The 20809-nt window shown below is 44.9% G+C and overlaps 1 long non-coding RNA gene across 2 annotated transcripts in view; it reads left to right on the top strand.

The window, feature by feature from the left end:
- LOC147572452 (uncharacterized) overlaps nt 1–20809 on the top strand; it is a 72461-nt gene that overhangs the window by 23303 nt on the left and 28349 nt on the right. For both annotated transcript variants that reach the window (XR_015245785.1, XR_015245784.1), the window contains 3 exons: nt 1297–1461; nt 7542–7691; nt 20582–20664. This is a non-coding gene — a long non-coding RNA (uncharacterized LOC147572452). The remainder of the gene's footprint in view (nt 1–1296; nt 1462–7541; nt 7692–20581; nt 20665–20809) is intronic.

Here is a 20809-nt window from a genome sequence, read left to right as displayed (position 1 = left end):
CCGGTGGACAGCTGCTTCTAGGCCAACGTGAAGCGGGCTGTCCCAGTAAAGACCCAGAATCGTTGTAAAGGGAGACACACCCTTTCTATGGGCATCACATGTTCGTAGTGAGACATCCAGGAAAAAAAAATGGTGAATGTCATGTTCGACAAACTGTTTAGCAAGATAGGACAGGGTACTACAGATCTGACGCATATTTCTATCCCAAATGGTTAATATCTTCAGAAAAAAATATGGACGCTAAAGAGGTAAGCCCTAATTTTCTAGAAAATTCACTGATGTGGAAAACTTCATTTCCTGATAATGCCGGGAAAATCTGTGTTTTGTTGGGTGCTCCATATGCTGTTGGTGCTTATGAATTGTGCAGTTTTATTATCCTCATTAACAGGGATAATGCTTGCTTTTTAACAATCATGATCACCATCTGGAACTTGGAAAACCATCGTTTGAGACTCAGGTAGGAAGGGGAAACGGTCTTGATGGGGTCCTGGCTCACTCATTTCCCCACTGCCCCAGCCTTGTTCACGTCCAAGGGCTTGGCTGCCAGGCACAGAAGAACCATACAGACAGATGTGATGTTAGTTGTGGTTCAAGAGGAAACAGAAACAAAGCAAAACAGAATGAGACTCAGTACAAGGAACGTTTGGCTTTGACTTCATTGTTTAATTTCATTCTCATCTTTTTTTTTAATTTTTAAAAATGTTTTTTTTTAATTTATTTTTGAGAGGGAGAGAGATGCAAATGGAGGAGGGGCAGAGAGAGGGGGAGACACAGAATCTGAAGCAGGCTCCAGGCTCTGAGCTATCAGCACAGAGCGTGATGTGGGGCTTGAACCCACATCATGACCCGAGCCAAAGTCTCAGCTGAACCACTGACTGAACCACCCAGGTGCCCTGAATGTCATTCTAATGTTAACAAATATTCACAAAGTGGCTTTCCATGTGTGTTCCCCTCACAGCCCTGGTGATCTCTAACTATGCTGTGACATTGTGACAAGCTGGCTAATGTGACCGTCAGTGCTCTCCCAGCTCTTGGGGGGAGTTGGATTTGGGCACCTGCATGTCCTTTTTGCTTCACGGAGGATTACCTTGTCAGAAAGAGGTGGCTAGACCTCCAGGACCTGGTAACCATAGCAACCATGCACGCCTGACCTTGTGGGTTCTTTAAGACACCTCTCCAGACCTTTCCCAGACAGATCTTTTCAAGCTTTCCCCAAACTGTTAGTGGTATTCTTAGACGGGCTCAGCCCTAACGTGCAGGGCACTTCAGGAGTATTAACCTGACTGCCTTTTCCAGGTACCTGAACAGTCAGCACTCCATGGGGAACAGGAGGAGCTAGAAAAATTGGGAAAGCGAGAAGAACAACATGAGCAGAATCTCACCAAGGAAATAAAGCACCTGCTTTTGATCACTAAGAACAGAAGATAAAATGCTCACATTCGAGAATGCAATCAACTCACTGTAAGGAATTGCGCTTAGAAGTTTCCTGGTGGGGGCGGGGTGGGTAGCAGGTATGTAGGTGAGTTGGAGGTAGTTTTCTAGAGAAGGCGGGTTTCCAGTAGAATTGGTGGAGAAGAAAAGGGCAAAACATGGCTGTGAAAAAGGGAGGAGATGTTAGTATTTCCCCCATAGGGGCTGTGTATTGTTTCAGGGGCACAGGTGGGGGGGCAGGTCCTGTGAGGCTGAACAAATGGAACAAGGCATTGGGGGCCATATGGCTGAGTTTTATAGGCTGGATCCATCATCATAAGTAGCCAGTTCCAGGGTGGGCAGATACTAAAACAATCAGGCTTCCCCAGGTTGTGTCCTTCCTGAGTTTTCCAGCCTTTCTTCCCGCCATGCTCCCCCTTTCCCCGTTTCACCCTCCCCAGCAGCCTCTTCCTGGCATGTGGCTTCCAAAGCACCCGTGCCATCCCATCAATTGGTACCAGATTGAAATGAGGTTGAGACCAGATGTTGACATGCACTGAAGCTTAGAACACTATTGGGGCTCAGCCAAGTCAACTCATTGTGGTTTCTTGACCGTTTCTCTGCTGACATGTGGACATTTACCACAAATAGTGAATGTTTACACCAAAGAAGTGGAAGGATGTGCATTCTAGCTGACCTTCACTTCACCTCCCTCTGTCGTCTTCTAGAAACAGGGCTTTATCGTTGGAGATGGAGTCAATGGGTTATGTCTCAAGTATGGAGACTACTTCACCACAGGGGGGTAAATAGTGATGTTTCCCATTGCAGTTATTATGGGATGGAAGGAGTAGAAATATGTAGTCTGATTTGCACTATTTCTTCTTTGGGGGAGGCACACACTGTATTAGGCCTACCTCACATTGCATTTGGTGCTGGTTGGATGAGATCATGATCCTGTCCTCTGTAAATAGAAGGTGGCTCGGATACTTTCTCATGGATCCTATGTAATTGTCCTGTAACTTACTGGGTGACTCTGAACTTGGGTTCCATTGGGTGAAGTTACTAGGTGACCTGGTTTCCTCAGCTCTCAAATGAGGGGAGTGGGGTTAGACCTTAGTTAGGCTAGATGATAATTAATATCCCTTCCAGTTCAAATATTCTGTGACTTTCCTGGGTACTGGGCAAAGCTCAAGTTCTAATCACAGAAATATCTGTGAGCCCCTTCCACTGCAGACATTAGCTCCATCCTCTGTGGCTCTGGGTGAAAAGTGACACATTATCAGTAGGGACCATGGGCACATGTCCAGTTTCATACCTGGAAGGCACGAGGCCATGAAGTGTCCAGAACCCAGTACGAGAAGTAATAAAGAAGTTCTCTGACAGCAGGGATGATTTACATCCGGTAAGATTAAGTGTGGCTCTGTCTCAAGGAAAACCTAAAATAACTGTTTTAAAGCAGTGGTTCTCAAAGTATGGTTCCTGAACCAGCATCATCAGCATCATTTGAGAGCTTATTAGAAATGCAGATTCTTAGACCTAAGTCATACCTGAAGAATCAGAAATTGGAGCCCAGCCATCTATGGTCTAATGAGCCCTCCGCATGATTCTGATGTATGTTAAAGTTTGAGAACCGCTGGCCTAAACATACCAAGATTATTCTATTATGGAAAACGAGGCCTGGCGGATGACCTCGTGGGCTGATAGAATGTCACCAGGAACCTAAACTGACCATCCACCTGTTTTACCAGACTTGGTTCTGAATGATTTTGGCTTGCCCTGAAAAATAAATTCCATTCTCAAAGCAAAAAGACCTAGTGGCGATTACAGGTGCCCAATATAATTTGGTTCATTTATTGAAAAGAATTCACAAATATGAGTTCTAAAAATATTTTAAGCGATGGCACCATCATTGGGTTGTGCGCTTCCTAAGGTGAGGTGCCACTCACATGGATGTGTGTAGTCTTTGGTGTGTTTGTTTAAAAATTGACCTAATTAATTCATGGTCATACATCTTAACACAGTAACATTATAAGGCCATCATCTTTAATGCTTACTTCTTCATTTATTTTGAGAGAAAGAGAGAGCATGAGAGAGTGCTTGAGCGGGGCAGGGGCAGAGAGAGAGGGAGAGAAAGAATCCCAAGCAGGCTCCACGCTCAACATGGAGCCTGACATAGAGCTCAGTCTCACAACTGTGAGGCCATGGCCTGAGCCGAAATCAAAAGTCGGGCACTCAACTGACTGAGCCACCCAGGTGCCCCTATAAGGCCATATCTTGCAGTCCTTTTGTAACCCTCTCATAACATACTTCTTTCTGGCCGCTGAGTAAGCTTTCAATAAATAATGATTGAGTTAAATGGGTGACTTTATAGAGACCAAGACAAGGCAAGATGAAATCAAGAATCAAACACTGATCTGGATAACTAAATCAGTGTAGACAGAAATGTAAGATGTTTCAGAATCTCAAACATTTGGTTCTCCATTGTAGATTTTTTCCTTTTTCAATAATAGTTTGGGTTATGTTGATTTGAACAGGGGATTGAGAGCTAGGACCCAAGTTAAAAACTCTGCATTGGAGAAATTGGGAAAGTCACTTACACTCATTTTGTATCCCATTTCTTTTCCCTACAGGCAAGGGTTTTTACAAATAAAAGAGTTGGACAAGAGCTAGTCCATGAATCTGTCTTCTGCTCCTGAGGGGATACGTATGCAGGGCCTCTCCGTAGAGAGAATGGCACATTCTCAGTGGCACCTTTAGGACACAGCAGATACCTACCGTTGACCCCCATTCCTTCAGATGTGACTATTTTCCATTGGTCTGTATGGATCTGCGGGTGGGAGAATTATGGGGTAACCTTGAAGACAGAATGACACAGTGTGTTCTCGTTTCTAACCTATCTGAGAAGCCTAGATGGTTTAGAAAATTGGAATAATTTCCTTTTCATTTTCGCAGAGAGCTGTGGTTTCTAAGAAAAAATATCAATGTTTTTGACCAATTCCTTCCACAAAGACTGGAAAAACCATGCCCTATCTGCTTAGCCCAGGTGCTGTGGGCCAGACAAGACAGTTGCCTGTTTACACAAGCAGAAAACAAAGCCACTTCTAGATCAGGCTGTCTGACTGCTGCAGATCAGATCAGATCAGCAGCACTGAATGGGCTCCTCGCAGGGCCAGCTCCGGGTATCTCAGAAGACACGGGGCTGGTGGGGTCTACTCGCAGGTTCTCTGCCCAGCATTCATTCTGGCTTCTTCTTGACCAGCAGAACTCCTGCATCATTGAGGGCAGCAAGGTGTCCACTGAAAAGCGACACTTTTTCAGCTTCCTTTTCTCCTTACCTGTAGCCTTGTGACCGTGTTCTGTTCCTTGAAATCCAAATGGAGCCTTCACGTGGATCTCCAGGAAGGCTCTCTAAAGACTGCCGATTCAGCCCAGAGGTGTGCCCGTGTTATTATTGTTCTACTCTTTCTCCTCGCTGCTGCCCGGAATTGAAAGATGGCATCTGGAGCCTCAGCGGTCATGCTGGGCCGTAAGTGTAGAAGCCAGGCACTGAGGTTGGCAGAGCAGAAAGGCGGAAGGATTAGTCCCTGTTGACTTCGTATCAATCATGGGTTGCCTCCCCAAAGACCTCTTTTATGTGGCAGAGTAACTTTTTTGTGTTTAGACCTCAGTCATTTTGGGCTTTCCATTATATGTGGTCGCATCTAATCCCAGCTGATACCGGTGGTCCCTGCTCTCACTTCATGCCTGTGGATGCTGTGGAGTCTGGCACATTCAGGTGCACGCATGTGGTCCCTACTGTGGAATGTATCACTCTTCGGTCAGAGTCTTCGAGGAGTGGAGTGAAGGACGAAGGGATGGCAGGGGTATTTTCATGATTAGGGTACCAGGCTTCCCTAACTCCCACGAGAGGGTCACAGGATGTTAACAATGACCTGGTTTAGTTCCTACGTCACCGCCTGCCCTTCTACATTGTGGACCCAGGTTCATTATCTGGTACGTGTGAGATGGAGATTTCAATCACCAGGGGTTTGGGGACCTGGAAGGAAATCTTGGACCACCGAATCAACACCTCTGCTTGAAGCATGAAGTGGAGACGAGACTACATGGGTGATGATCTCTCTGAAGTGATTCCATATGGTCTGGATTTCAGCCGCAGAATGCAGCCTGACGAACAAGGTTCAGGCTTGGCTCCTTGTATCTGAGCGTTCTCTTTGAGTGTGCTCAGGAATTTTTGACTAGATAAACCAATCGCAACTGAAGTTGACCATGGATCCCAGCTCATAATTCCAATATGTAATTTTTTGTAATGCTTATTTTTGAGAGAGTGAGAGACAGAGACAGAGACCTAGCATGAGTGGGGGAGGGGCGCACGCACACACACACACACACACACACACACACACACACACACACACAGAATCCGAAGCAGGCTCCGGGCTCTGAGCTGTCAGCACAGAGCCTGACACAGGGCTCAAACTCACAGACCATGAGATCATGACCTGAGCCAAAGTTGGACACTCAGTCAGTACTGAGCCACCCAGGTGCCCCAAGTTCTGTAGATTTTAACTCATGCACCGAGTCTTGCCAAATACCACCACTAACAGAACAGAGGACAATCCCAACACCTCGTGAATTTCCTTGTGCTACCTGGTAGTTTTTTAAAATACCTTTCCTGAGTTATAATCACATACCATACAGTCCACCCATTTAAAGTGTGCAGTGTGATGGCTTTTAATATATTCACAGATAATGTGAAGCCTCCACCAGTAAATTTTAGAACATTTTCATCACCTACAAGAGAAGCCCCTTACCCTTTAGCCATCCACTTATCTTTCCATCCTTGTCCCAGGCAACCACTAGTCTGCTTTCTGTCTCTATAGATTTGCCTGTTCCGGACATTTCCTATAAATGGAATTATGTAATATGTGGTCTTTTGTTACTGGCTTCTGTCTCTTAGCATACCATTTTCAAGGTTTCTCCGTGCTGTGGCATGTATCACTATTTCTTTCCTTTTCATGGTCCAGCGACATTCCATTGCATGAGATACCACATGTTCTTTAGTTAATGGACATCTGGATGGTTCCCACCTTTTAGCTATTGTGAACAGTGCTACTGTGAACACTTGTGTACAAGTTTTTGTTTGAACAACCTGTTTTCAGTGCTTTTGGGTATGGAAGTAGGAGCGGAATTGTTGGGTCATGTGTACTTTTATGTTGAAGTTTTTAAGGAATCACCAAATTGATTTCCCACGCTGGCTTAGCTGTTTTATGTTCCCACCAGCAATATATGAGGGTTCTAATTTCTCTGCATCTTTACTAACGTTTGTAATTTTCTGTTTTTGCTTATAGCCATCATGGTGGGTGGAAAGTTACATGGTCGTTTTTTGGATTATAATAGTCTCACACGCTGGGTGAAAAATGTAGACATTTTTGTCCTGTTTTTTTGCTTTCAGCCAGTTGAAACTTAGCAAAACATAGACTTTCAGAATGAGAGATTTGTATAAAGGGGGAATTGGCAGAGAAAATGAATCAAAAGGAATGGTCTATAAACAATATGAGGAAGAGCAAAACGTTATATGAAAATCATGGGTCCAATATACACTTCAATCAATACATATTATTTGTTCCTACCGTGTGCCAGTCTCTGTGCTAGGCACTTGGGACTTAAAACTTAAATAGGAACTGAGCCTTTAGAATGTTTACTGTATGGAGCGGGTGCTCAGAGGAGGGGCCCTTCACACAGTCTAGGTATCAGGAAGGCTTCTTGGAGGCAGAGGGATGGAAAGTAAAGAAATTCTCATCAGAAAATAAGGGACACTAGAAAGTATTTTAGGGGGAAAGAACTCATGCTGGAACATTTGGGAACTATCTTCCGGATGGCCTATTTTTTTTTTTTTTTTTGCCTTTCGGCTAAAATCTTGATTAGCCTGATTACTTTCATTTCCCAATCTGCAATTGGTGGGTAGAATTCTTTCTTGAGGAAAATAAATCATAACTAAGACTTTTGTAAATACTGCTAGCTTTTGATTATTTGCACTAATTAAAGGGGAATGTATAATTCAGGATGGCAACAACGTAAACGGCTTATATTGACTTTGGAATATGTTTTTTGTTTTTTTCTGAAATTCCCAGATGTTGCTGTGTCGGATGTTTTCAGAACACACAGACCCGACTACGGCATGATGCCCTAGGAAGTGGGCTCTGTAGTGCTTCAGGATGATGCGTTGGCCTAAGCAGACACATTTTCTTCAGACAGTGCTTATGGGGCACACCTTTCCTGTGGTGAGAATTCATTGTTTGGGCTTTAGGTTTTCTGTCTCCTGATTTATACTAAAAAGGAGGAATAATTCCAAAATTGTTTGCTCTATTTTAGAGGTGGCAAAAAATCCTCAGAGATCAGCTGTGCTGCCCATTCTTTCTTGGTACCATAAATAAAACCTTTTTGCCAGATTCAGGGGAGGAAAAGAAATTCTTCTGATATGGTCAAATTCTTTTGATGACACCCTGTGGCTTTTTAAATAAACACAAGTAACTTATTCATGTCCCAAGTAGCAGCCTAGACATTGCCATAAAATATACACACATATACAATGGACCAGATTTTGGATGACTTGTTTCTGAAGGGTCGCCAATGGAGAACAGACTCTAATCCCAAATAAATAACATTGCCAATTGGTCAAAGTAAGAAATAGATTCACATATGTATAATAAAACCTGAAACTCATTTGGGCTACTTATGAAGAATTAGCAACAAGTCTTTCTTAAAATTTTTTTAATTAAAAAATTTTTTTTATTTAAAAATTTTTTTAAGTTTATTTTTGAGAAAGAGAGACAGAGCATGAGCAGGGGAAAGGCAAAGAGAGGGAGACACAGAATTGGAAGCAGGCTCCAGGCTCTGAGCTGTCAGCACAGAGCCTGATGTGGATTCGAACCCACAAACCATGAGATCATGACCTGAGCTGAAGTTGGACACTTAACCAACTGGGCCATCCAGGTACCAGGGGCACCTTAGCCAGGGGCTAAGTTCATGGTCTTGTGGGTTCATGAGTTCAAGCCTGTGTTGGGCTCTGTGCTGACAGCTCAGAGCCTGGAGCCTGCTTCCAATTCTGTGTCTCCCTCTCTCTCTGCCCCTCCCCTGCTTGCTCTCTGTCTCACTCACTCTCTCTCTCAAAAATAATAAGCATTAAAAAAAAATTGGAAAATAAAGATCCTTGAGTATCTGGTTTGAATTAATAATAAAAAGTAATTTGTAATTAGCACACCAGTGATATATTTGCTATCTATTGCTACGTAGCACATTATCCCAAAACTTAATGACTTAAAGTAACAATAAACATTTCTTATCTTATGTAGTTTCTGGAAATGGATTAGCTAGTGTTTCTGGCTCAGGGATTGTCATGAGACTGTAGTCAAGCTGTCAGCCGAGTCTGCAGTCATCTGGAGGTTTGGGGCTGGAGGACCTGCTTCCAAGATGGCGCACCCACATGGTTGGAAAACTGATTTCTCAGTCCCCTTTCTAAAAATTTTTTTTTTTCAACGTTTATTTATTTTTGGGATAGAGAGAGACAGAGCATGAACGGGGGAGGGGCAGAGAGAGAGGGAGACACAGAATCGGAAACAGGCTCCAGGCTCCGAGCCATCAGCCCAGAGCCCAACGCGGTGCTCGAACTCACGGACCGCGAGATCGTGACCTGGCTGAAGTCGGACGCTTAACCGACTGCACCACCCAGGCGCCCCTCAGTCCCCTTTCTAGTGAAACTTGCTCAAAGCCTGCTTGAGTATTATCACAGCATGACAGCTAGCTTCTCCCAAAACAAGATCTGAGGGGGCAAGGCAGAAATAGCAATGTCTTTTATGACCTAGTGTAGGAAGTCACACGTCATCACTTGAGCCATATTTTATTGACCACACCAAGACGCCCTGATACAGTGTGGCTAAGACTGCACAAGGGTGTGCATACCAGGAGGTACTGGAGGTACCAGGAGGCATCACTGGATGCCATCTTGGAGGCTGACCACCACGAGCTGTTAGTACATAATTGGAAATGAGTCACTCCAAAAGAGAATTGGATTAATTACTTTCCTATTCTGGCAATTAGCATCCAACTGCTATAAAAAAAATTCCAAGTGGGTGAAGTCAAATTGTGAATTTGAGCGCTTTCAGGATGAGAGGTTTATGATCAACATCAAGATAAGTCATTAGCTCAGGGTCATAGAAGACCATCTACAGTTAGCTGGATTCTACTCTTTGCCATTGTGAGTACAGAGCCCTTGGGTATTGGTACCCTACCCAGATTCTTCAATGGTGATTTCATGCCACCTCTTGTGTCATCTTCATCATGAAGCTACCCAGCTGGCTTGGTTCTGGTGGTGGCTTCCAACCATTTCTCTCTCTACTGAGGACGTTCCCTCACATTGCACACTCTCACGGGCAACTCTCAGATTATATGCATCTCCCAGACCACTAGGTGCTAGCCCATTTTGTTTTCTTTTAAATTCAAGAAACGTATTAGAATACCAGTGAATGGGGGGGGGGGGGGGTTATGCTAGGGATAAACTCAACCCTGTTCTGATTTATATGAATCAGAAAAGCATGTGTATAAACACATAAGGCATTTACAAACATTAGCACATTGACTATTACTAGGAACAAGTCTCTCTTAACACATTAGTGTGTTCACCCTGAGATTGAGGGCCTCAGTAAGGACACTGGTGTGGTGAGTTCAAATCTGAAACCCGGACTGGCCTGTTAGTTCTTCCATGTTTCCTGGTAGGCTGGGAAGCATCTGCCACTAATTATAGGGTAAACTGAGCGAGCGTGTCTGTGTGACTGGTCCCTGCCCATTTAAACAGACTTCGCTTCCACCAGCAAATGGGTCCTGAGAAGTATTTAAAGGAGAGGCGTGGACATTGGCTTCAAACGGCCAGAAGTTTTTCAGACTGACTCCTGTCTTCCCATGTCAACTCACTGGTTTTGTCTTTATCTCCCTTTTTCTCCAACCCTATTTTCTTTGTACCTTGGCTCTGATATCCACCAGGTCCCCGTGCTCCAATGATGGGTGTAGACGTGTTTGTTGAATTCACTCTCTGGATCTGAGCCACCTTGGCTGCACTATGCTGAAGCGCTTCGCCCCTGCCACCATCCCATGGTGTGAGTCTGTCCCTACTCCCTTTGAGCCCCAGTGGCCACCGGTAGGGATCACACCTGTTATTCTACACAAATGCATCACTACCCCCTGGGGCAAACAAGTCAATGACCATCAGATAGGATTATTACCATCATTGTAATTCATCAAATGAATTTTCATTTATTGCGGTTCACTTCAAATTCAGACATTTGTTCTTAGAAAGGCTTTTCTATTCCTTTCTTAATAAATGAGTATTTATGTGGTGAGTTTTCTTCCAGTTAACACATGAGAAAACCAAGGTTGAGAAAAAGTAAGCCACATAGCCACTAAGTTATGGGGAGAGGATTCGAATCTCAGCCTTCCAATATTTGGTCTAAAATGATTTTTTTAAGTTTGTTTATTTTAAGAGAGAGAGAGAGTGAAAGAGAGCACACAGGAGTGGGGGAGGGACAGGGGGAGAGAGGGAGAGAGAGAGAGAGAGAGAGAAAGAGAAAACCAAGCAGGCTCCACAATGTTAGCACAGGGCCTCACATGGGGCTCAATCTCACGAACGATGAGATTATGACCTGAGCCGAAATCAAGAGTTGGACGCTTAACGGACTGAGCCACCCAGGTGCCCCTGGACTTTGTTTTTAAAAGAAAATGTGCAGTGATTTTCACCATTTGATGTAATAATTGTCTCCCAGCATTAGAGAATTAAATTGAACTTAGTTAAGTTGAATAGAAGGGTAGTGGCCAGGGGCACCTGGCTGGCTCAGTCAGGAGAGCATGAGACTTGATCTCAGGGTTGTGAGTTCAAGCCCCATGTTGGACATGGAGGCTACTTTATTTTTATTAAAAAATTTTTTTTTTACATTTATTTATTTTTGAGAGACAGAGACAGAGCATGAGCAAGGGAGGGGCAGAGAGAGAGAGACAGAATCCGAAGCAGGCTCCAGGCTCTGAGCTGTCAGCACGGAGCCTGACACGGGGCTTGAACCCACGAACCGTGAGATCATGACCTGAGCTGAAGTCGGATGCTTAACCGACCGAGCCACCCAGGCACCCCTGGAGCCTACTTTAAAAAAAAGCACAAGCTAAAAGTTAGAAGGGCAGTGGCAAAAGTGTCAGAGTGATGGGGGTTTGGGAAGAAGTGCCTTTGTAGTTCTTCATCTTTGCACTTTGGTATAGATAGTGAAGAGCCCACCTGCTAAAAATGTTCTTAATTTTTAAGTACTTGTTGCAAAGCTACTGGGGGTAAGGCATTTACCTTGATATGAGGGACCCTGTAGGGTCCATATTTTGGGGAATATTATAACCTGAAGTACTTGAAGTATCCTTTGAGGGCTATTCTAATAAGTTCTCTGTGAGACATTTTTGTGTCTTGCGTGGGGATGTTGTGGAGAACCTGGTCGGCCACATGATGCTGTGTTCCTTCGTAATGATGGAGAGATCTTTTGGATCTCAGCATGTGCAAGAGCTGCTCAGAAACCCTAAGTCTCAAAACCTACTGCACTTCCTTCTTTGAGTTTGTCTTCTAGCTTGTGTTTCTGTGTACTAACTTTGCCCCAGCGTTATCTTTGAGCGTTGCTCAATTTTATCTTTGCCGTGATTTTCCTCCCTTTTTATGTATAGTATCCTGTGGTCCTGCATAGCCCTGACATGATTCTGAATGTGAATGCGTGTCTACATTAACTTGGACAGATATAATAATTTTACAAACATTTGTGGAGGAAGGTTATTTATTTATTTATTTATTTATTTATTTATTTTGAGAGAAAGTACGCATGCACGAGTGCGAGAGGGGGAGGGGGAAAGGCAGCGAGGGAGAGAGAGAAAATCTTAAGCAGGCTCCACGCTCAGCACAGAGCCAGTGCAGGGCTCGATCCCACGACCCTGGGGTCATGACCTAAGCCGAAGTCAAGAGCCAGCCAGCCAGCCTGAGCCACCCAGGTGCTCCTGGAGGAAGTTTTAACAAACAGATGAGATTCATTTTGGTTTAGTAATACTCATTGCTTAGAAACAATGTGTTATCAGCAAAGGAGGGAGTAGAGATGGAAGAAATAAGAGGGCATAGGCTGTCGGGTCATTTTCTACAGGCTGCCTGTCCGGTCAGTGGCCCAGAGAGGCTCCACCGAGAAGGCTGTGTGACTTTGCTTCTGGAAGCCCTTCAGGACAGCACAGTGCTGAGAAACTGTCAGGGCCACCCAGAAGACTGGCTGGTTGATTGATCTCATGGCATTACTTAGTATAATGCTTTCATTGAACTTTTTTTCTGTACTGGAAGAGTATATGGGGAAGAAGAAAGGGTTCCAGCAAGAGTTTTCTCTGGGGGCCAAAAACATAACCAATGGTTCTCAATGTGTGGTCCAGCATCATCGCCATCACTGGGGAATGTGCTAGAAATGTAAGTCTTCAGGCCTCACCCAGAGCTACTGAATCAGAAATTCTGAGTGTGTGGCCTAGAAATCTGTATTGTAACAAGCCCTCCAGCTGATTCTTCATGCTCGGGTGTGAGAGCTGTGGGCATTTAGAAGTCAAGAGCATGAGCTCTGGACTCTGACCTCCTTTGCTAGAATCCTGGCACCATCCCTTATTTAAGCTGTGCGACTCTGGGAGCATTGCTAGATCTCTCTGTGCTTTAGTTTTCCCATCTGTAAGTATCTGGAGAGAATTATAGTACCACCTTCAGAAAGTTATAATAAGGATTAGATTTGTGAATATACTCAAGAGTAGTACCTGGCACATAATAGCAGCTCAGTAAATGTTAGCCATTATTATCAGCGGACTTCTTGTCATGGAAAAGTGGGAGAGGGTTTCTCGCTCTAGCCTCTCTCCGTAAGAACCCGCGAAGCTCATGCAGCCTTCTGTGAGGAACAGCTACAGGCTGGAATTGCTAGGATAGTGCAGAACACGAGATGCTCAAAGCCCCGTCTGCGCATATCATGTATGTTGCCTTAGAGATAGCCCTGACTTGTGAGAAACTCAGTTTCCTTCTCAGCATTGGTAAGATCCGTTTCTGACCTGTGGGACAGGGAATTGATTCCTCGATTTTGGGCGAAACCCCAAGTGTCTGAGGGATCACAAAGGTGTTGCAGAATTCACCAAAAAAGTCTGAAAGTAATATCACCTAAAATTAACTTTAAATATCTTAAAAGAAGTTCTAGTTTGCCCAGATTTTCGAAAACTGTGCCTTAGGGGGTGGTGGGGAATGGGGGAATCTAGAAAGAACCAAATGGCTATTGGACGTTGTAACCTCTCTCCAAAGCCTGGGGATCACCGTTGCAATGTTTAAATGGATTATTTTCGAAAGTTGCTACAGACACACTCATCAACACGGCCTCAAGACCCACTTTCCAGTTGCGATAGGGTGGCATTGTGATTTCCCTTCTCCCAAGGTTTGAAATTTTTCCAAGATGATGTGCAGCTTGACTGAATTAAATCCTTGTCAATAAGATGAAATACACCAGATCAATTGGGGGTTTTCTTTTGGCAGCCCCCACAGCCAAGCTGGCTCATCTGTACGGCGGATCCACTCAATCATGCAATAGTAGTTGCTGACATGACCAGAAAGAGTGATTTGTTGGGGAAAAATGGTTGGAATTGGAAAGGGCTGGGATTAAACGCAGGAGCTCAGAGGTTCCATGCTGTGCCTGAGCAGCCCAGGGGCTCCGGCGGCCTCTTTGTCTAGTCCCGGCGGAGTCACTAAATGGAAGGAGAGGACACGGGCCAAGCTGGGTCAAGGTCTTTGGATGAATGTGCACGGGTAGTCCTAGAGTGTCCTGGAGATTCTAGCCCCCTCCCCATCTCTCTCTCTCTCTCATTCTCTCGTTCTCATGTTCCAGACCTGAGAACCTGTTGAGGCCAAAGAGAATGATTTCTGAGGTCCAGTCCTAGGTCCAAGAGCCAGAAAGCAGAGCTCAGCGGTCTGGTTGTGTAGACAACAGCCAAGTGCTTTTCTTATCTCAGTACATTCTTCTCCTAGCCCACCCCTCCCCCTCACCATCTCTCCTCATCAAACTTCCCAGTGAATTAGGCTGTTGCTTTGACAACAGCTGGGAAGGGGGGTGGGGGGGATGGTGAAGTGGAGGACTGGAAAGTTCCACGTCACTCTGTGGCAGAACTGCTGATGAGACCCAGGAAGGAGCACAGAATGAGATGTTAGCTTGAGGATTGCAAACATTGGCAACGCAGGATGATTTACCCCGGGCTGGAGAGGCTTCTCTTATTCCTTCGCCTGCCCCCCCAGGAAGCCTCTAGGACTCTGAAAATAATGGATTTATCTCATGGGAGAGAGCTGGTGTCTTGCCAAGAGAAAAGCATCCTGATAGCAACAGGTCGAAGCCTCACGTTGTGGCAGGATTTATGATGGGGGTTTATCAGCCAGAGAGAGAGGCAGTGTGGGGAGGCCTGGGCGGTGTCTCTCCCCACAGGAATGTTCTGCATGATCCCTTCACTACATGAAAAATGAAGTGTGGTGGGCTAGTGGGGAGACCTCGTAAAGCTCGGGTGATCACACAGACTTGGATACAGAGCCTGGCTTCAGAGCATAAGAAATACCCAGGCTATACCAGTGAAAGGGTGTGGACATAAATAATGGGCAACTCCCATAAGAAAGGTCAAACGTCTGACTTCAAATAACATGCTTTTTCTTCCTGAGCCGAGTTGCCGAGAGTTGAATGAGGGTCAGATTTGCATCCACATCTCTCCCTAGCTCAGCTCTTGGCTTGCCTCGTTTTCTCCCCAGGGTGTATTAAAAACAGAGCTGCTTCACGTGAATGTGATGGTTCCCATTCGGAACCTTGCCTCGGCTTTGGTTTTTCTCTATCATCCTGAAGGGGGAAATGTCCCCCACAGCTTCCAGGTCACTTGCGAGCTATTTGGGTTTGGAAATGAAATGAGACCCTTGGAAATCGTGCCTCTTTACTCATACTTCGCTGATGTTAGTAAGACTCGGTCATTCTCCAGCCCCGGGTCAGGGGTCAGGCAGCCATAAACCTGCCCGTGGAATTTCTTCCGGGCAGAATTCCTTTTTCTTTCTCTCTTCTTTTGCTATGGAAGGAAAGGATTTTGGAAAAAACAGTTTGCTTTTTCTCTGTGGTTTTTGTTTTTTGTTTCTCTGTTTTGGTGGCTCTTTAGAGCTAATCTTCTGGCCTGACAAAGCACCTGAAAATACATGTGTAAACAGTGATGGCCTATCTGTCTGACCCACCCCTGCCCCGGCCCCCACCCCTGCTTCTTTGAGTCTTAGACTCAGCAGCTGGAATCCTTAACTCCCAGGGAGAGACCTAGCCTTAACCTTAGGCTTTGAAGTTGATTTTATTCCTGGCCGAGGGTTGTAAGGAGACCCAGGGCAGGAGTGGGCTGAGGTGGAAGTCAGTTTCCCTCGCTGCTGTCTGACCGGTGCCTTCAGTCCCCAGCTGGGCCCTGGTCCTCATGGTCTGTTCCAGCCTTCCTGCTGTTTGTCCTCTGTGGCACTGGCCCTTCTGGCCATCACCTGTCCCTCCCTTGGTTTCCAGGCAACCACTCGTTTCCTGGTTCTTCTCCTACTTCTCCCAGAAAATTCACCGCCTCCTTGGCATGCTCTCCTCTGCTCCCCCCCACCCCGAAACGTTGACATTCCTTAGGGCTCTACCATTTGTCATTTTCTCCTCTCTGAGTAACCTTATTTACACCTGTGACTTTAATCACCAAGTCTGGGCTACTGGTTCCCAACCATGGAGACTAAGCTCCAGGCGTGTTTCCAGAACTTTCTGGCCACATCGACTTGCAATGACCCGTAGTAGCTGAAACTTACACATTCCAATATGACCTCATTTTCTTCCCCCTCAAGGAAAACTTCTTGTAGTCTTGTTTTTGATAGATGGTTTTCCATCCATCCAGTCCCTCGAGTAAAAAAATCGTGAGTGCTCCTTGACTCCCGCCGCCCCCATCCCCCATGTTCAAACACTCACATGTCCTGATGTTTGTAGTTCAGAAATTTTTCTGGAGCCCTGCCTCTCATTTCTGTTTTCCATATTTACTGCTATTGCTTTGGTCTAAACCCTCACCCTCCTTCCCCTATAAACATATAACATTATAATTCTTGAACAACCATAAGCTCAACAAATACTGGTCGAAAGGATGGATAACCTCTCTAGACCTCGGCAGACTGCTGTGAGGGTTATATGAGATGCTTTACGAAAAGCCTCCTTAGCACAATGATTGGCTCACAGTAGATGCTCAGGGAACATGAGTTGTTATATGTTATATACAGGAACTGTTTGAAAGTGTAGACCTTGGACCCAGGCTGCCTGGTTTCAGACTCTGGTTCCATCCTGTTTTCACTTCTCGTATACACGATGTCCGTGTCTCCATTTTTTTTCATCTGTAAGATGAGATGATGATCATACAGCTATTGGGATTACATTATTTAATTTATGTAAAGCTTTCAGAATAGTGCCTAGCATATGATAAATGCCCAATATGTCAGTCCTTACTGTCATTATTTTTGTTAGTCTCCCGCTTCCTGGGTTTCATAGTCAACATGTTGGGCTCTGTTAGAGGAAATGTGTGTTCTCTGAGCTCTCATGTGTGGCACCCTAAAATTACGTTGGGGAAAAATCATCACCTCATTTTCACCAAGTATCATGTCTGTCTCCTGTGGACTTGATAAATACTGAATCACAGTCTTTTTTGCCGCATTTTATAATCGTTCTTTGGGGTGAGCAGCTGTCCTGGTTTTCCTGGGATGAGAGGTTTTCCAGGATGGGGGGCTTTTGGTGTAAAACTAAGATAGTCCTGGGCAAACCAGGACAGCTGGTCATCTTGCCCTTTATCTTCAGTACCCTGAGCTCTTCTGAAGCTCAGCTTCTAAACATGCTTCCCCAAGCATATTTTAGAGGCAAAACCAAAATGCGTAAGTCAAGGTGACGGGCTTGCATATCACATTGGGAAAATAATCCGGGAGCCCTCACATGCCATCTTTGGTTCTTCTCCACCGAAATGTCACATTCTGGGAATTTCTGGGACAAACCAAGGCTGGTTTTTTTTTTTTTTTTTTTTTTTTTTTTACTGGTGAGAAGAATGACTTCTCATTTCTGGCTCTGTCCTTAAACACTGCAGCTCTCTTTAGCTGAGTCTCTGCACTGACGAGCAAACCGAGATCCCCTTTCTCATCCGCCAGGCCTTCTCTGCACACGGGCTGCAGGGCCGCAGGATCCTGGTGGCATCTGACCAGCTGTGAGCCCAGCCATTGCAGAGAAGGTGGCTGCTGCTCCCCACCAGCTAATAAGCAGCTTCCCTCTGCTTCACTCCCGAGGCCTCTCCTCCTGTTGTTTCTAAATTGCAGAGTCTCTCTTTCCCTATTGGCACCAGACTTATCTTCATAGAAAAGAAATCAATTCACATCATTTCCCAGCCCAAATCTGTTGGTTCCAGAGGCCCATAGCATTGGTGCCAAATCCTTGGCTTGCTCTTTGGCTCCTTCACGGTCTGGCCTCCAACGATCTCTCCAAATCCTTCTTGGCTGACTTCTGCTTTCATTATCCAGAGGTCACCACTGTTCCTCAAAGATCACCATGTCTTTGGATTAATCTACTCAGGCTGCTGTAATGAAATACCATTGACTGGGTGGCTTAAGCAACATTTACTTCTCATACTTCTGGAGCCTGGAAATCCAAGATTGAGATTCCAGCCAGTTTGGTTTCTGGGGAGGGTGCTCTTCCTGGCCTGTGACAGCCGCCTTCTCAAGCTGTGTTCTCATAGGGCAGAGAGAGAGAGAGAGAGAGAGAGAGAGAGAGAACTGGTGTCTCTTCCTTTCTTTGAAGGGCACTAATCCCATCACAAGGGCTCCATCTGCATGACCTCATCTAAGCCTAATTGTCGCCAAAAAGTCTCACCTCCAAATACTACCACATGGAAGGTAGGGCTTCAACGTTTGAATTTGGGGGGAGACAGTTCAGTCCCTGACACCTTTTAATTAACTCCGGCTTCTGCACATGCTGTTTTCTCTGTCTTGCATGCCCTTTCCCTTTGCCAGACAGATTCCTACTCATCTCTTAAAACCCACATAAGAGCTTCCACTCCCTGTGAAGCCTGCCTTGGCTCCCCTCTGGGTGCCTGTAGCATTTTGTCCAGTGCTTAGAGAAGTTGCCACTTTGTACGAGAACACGTTTACATGTCTGTCGCTCCCTGGAGTCTTAGAGAGTCTTGAGGGACTGCACTTCTGGAGGAGTATTCTCAGAAAACCCGGTGCCTAGCACAGGTGTGGTTTGGTCACCGAACGACTGGATGAGAGTGCCAGCCAATCTGTAGCCACGACAGCAGCAGTTAACCTTGACCGGGAGCACTTCCTGGGTGCTGCGGTGCTCTGTGCAGTGCTTTGCAGGTCCCATCTTGGTCCTTGAAGGAAAGCGGTGTTGCTATCCCCACTTGACATGAAGGCCGTCGCTAATTTGGTTAGCAGCTGGAGCCCATCTTTGCTCCATCCACGCAGAAGGAACTTCAGATATGTCATCAACAGAATGCTTTTTTTATTGTCATTATTATTATTTATTTTGAGAGACAGGTAGAGAGCAAGTGGGGGAGGGGCAGAGAGAGAGGGAGACGGGATCCCAGGCAGACTTTTCGCTGTCAGTGCAGAGCCCGACGCGGGGCTTGAACTCACAAACCGCAAGCTCATGACCTGAGCCGAAATCAGTTAATCAGGGCTCTTAACTGACTAAGACACACAGGCGTCCCCAACAGAATGTTTTTTAAAAGCTTTAAAATACTATATAACCTTTCTCAAGACATTCTAACATATTGAAAGCTCTCATGTATTAAGAATTGATGTGCTAATCACAAGTTCAATGTGGCTCCTAAGGCAACCTCCAAAAAATGATTATATGACATTTCCTTGATGTGATGTCACTTTTAGTTTGTATCTGGAACTTATAAGACTGATTTTCTTTTAAAATATCCTTAGCTAGTTGGTGGGAATGCAAACTGGTGCAGCCACTCTGGAGAACAGTATGGAGGTTCCTCAAAAAATTAAAAATAGAAGTACCTTACAACCCAGTAATTATACTATTAGGTATTTATCCAGAGGATACAAAAATGCTGATTTGAAGGTGCATGTGCTATATTGTTTATAGCAGCCCTATCAATAATAGCCAAATTATGGAAAGAGCCCAAATGTCTATCAACCAATGGATGGATAAAGGAGATGTGGTATATATACACAATGGAATATTACTTGGTGATCAAAAAGAATGAAATCTTGCCATTTGCAACAACGTGGAAGGAACTAGAGTGTATTATGCTAAGTGAAATTAGAGAAAGACAAATGTCATATGATTTCACTCATGTGAAATTTAAGAAACCCAACAGATGAACATAGGGGAAGGGAAGGAAAAATAAAAGAAAAACAGAGAGGGAGGCAAACCATAAGAGACTCTTAAATACAGAGAACAAACTGGGGGTTGCCAGAGGGGAGGTGGGTGGGGGACGGACTAAATGGGTGATGGGCATTCAGGAGGGCCCTTGTTGGGATGAGCACTGGGTGTCATATGTAAGTGATGAATCATTGGGTTCTGCTCCTGAAACCAATACTACACTGTATATCAACTAACTTGAATAAAAAAAAAAATATATATATATATATATATATGTATAAAAAATTAAAATTTCAGAAAAAAAAAAATCCTTAGTTAGGATGTTTCATAGAGCCACATTGGCCTTGACCTTGCTGGCCTGAGTCAGGCCTATGTGCCATTTGAGGCCATGTCTCTCACTTGATTTCCAGGTAATTTCCGCATTCGCTTTAGCGGGTGCCTCCACTTTGTGCCACGTACCCGCTTTGGTGTATAATTGGAAGGGCAAAAATTGTTCGGTGAAAAAAAAATTAAGTCAATGCACAGAATGAGGCCCTGAGAACATTTCTGTTAGGTGGACAGACCTCATTATAGCCGCATCATTCTAGATGCCAATAAAGGATACTAAAAGCAACCATAATTTCTTGACTCCTTTTTGTGTTTCAACATTTTACACTGCCTTAATCTTCATATGTGTCCTACAAAGTAAGTGGACTTTTTCCATTTTACAGAGGAAGAAACTGAGGACCAGAAAGTTGCATAACTTGTTCAAGGTCTCCCTTGAGAGAACAGAGGACTTGGGAGCTGAGCCAAGGTTAGTCTTACGTCAGATCGCACGCTCTTCACCTGCGAGCTACACCGTCAGGTGATGCCAATAACACAGTGTCCGCAGACACCCCACATTCTAATCTAGAGTGTGACATCACCAGCCTGTGTTCCCCAAATGTGACCTAGTGCTC

This window comes from Puma concolor, chromosome E4 (assembly GCF_028749965.1).
Source record: "Puma concolor isolate L17-30 chromosome E4, mPumCon1.1.hap2, whole genome shotgun sequence".
In the NCBI taxonomy this organism is placed as follows: Eukaryota; Metazoa; Chordata; class Mammalia; order Carnivora; family Felidae; genus Puma; species Puma concolor.
The sequence above is the reverse complement of the archived record's forward strand: the minus strand, read 5'-3'. Positions and strand labels throughout refer to the sequence as shown.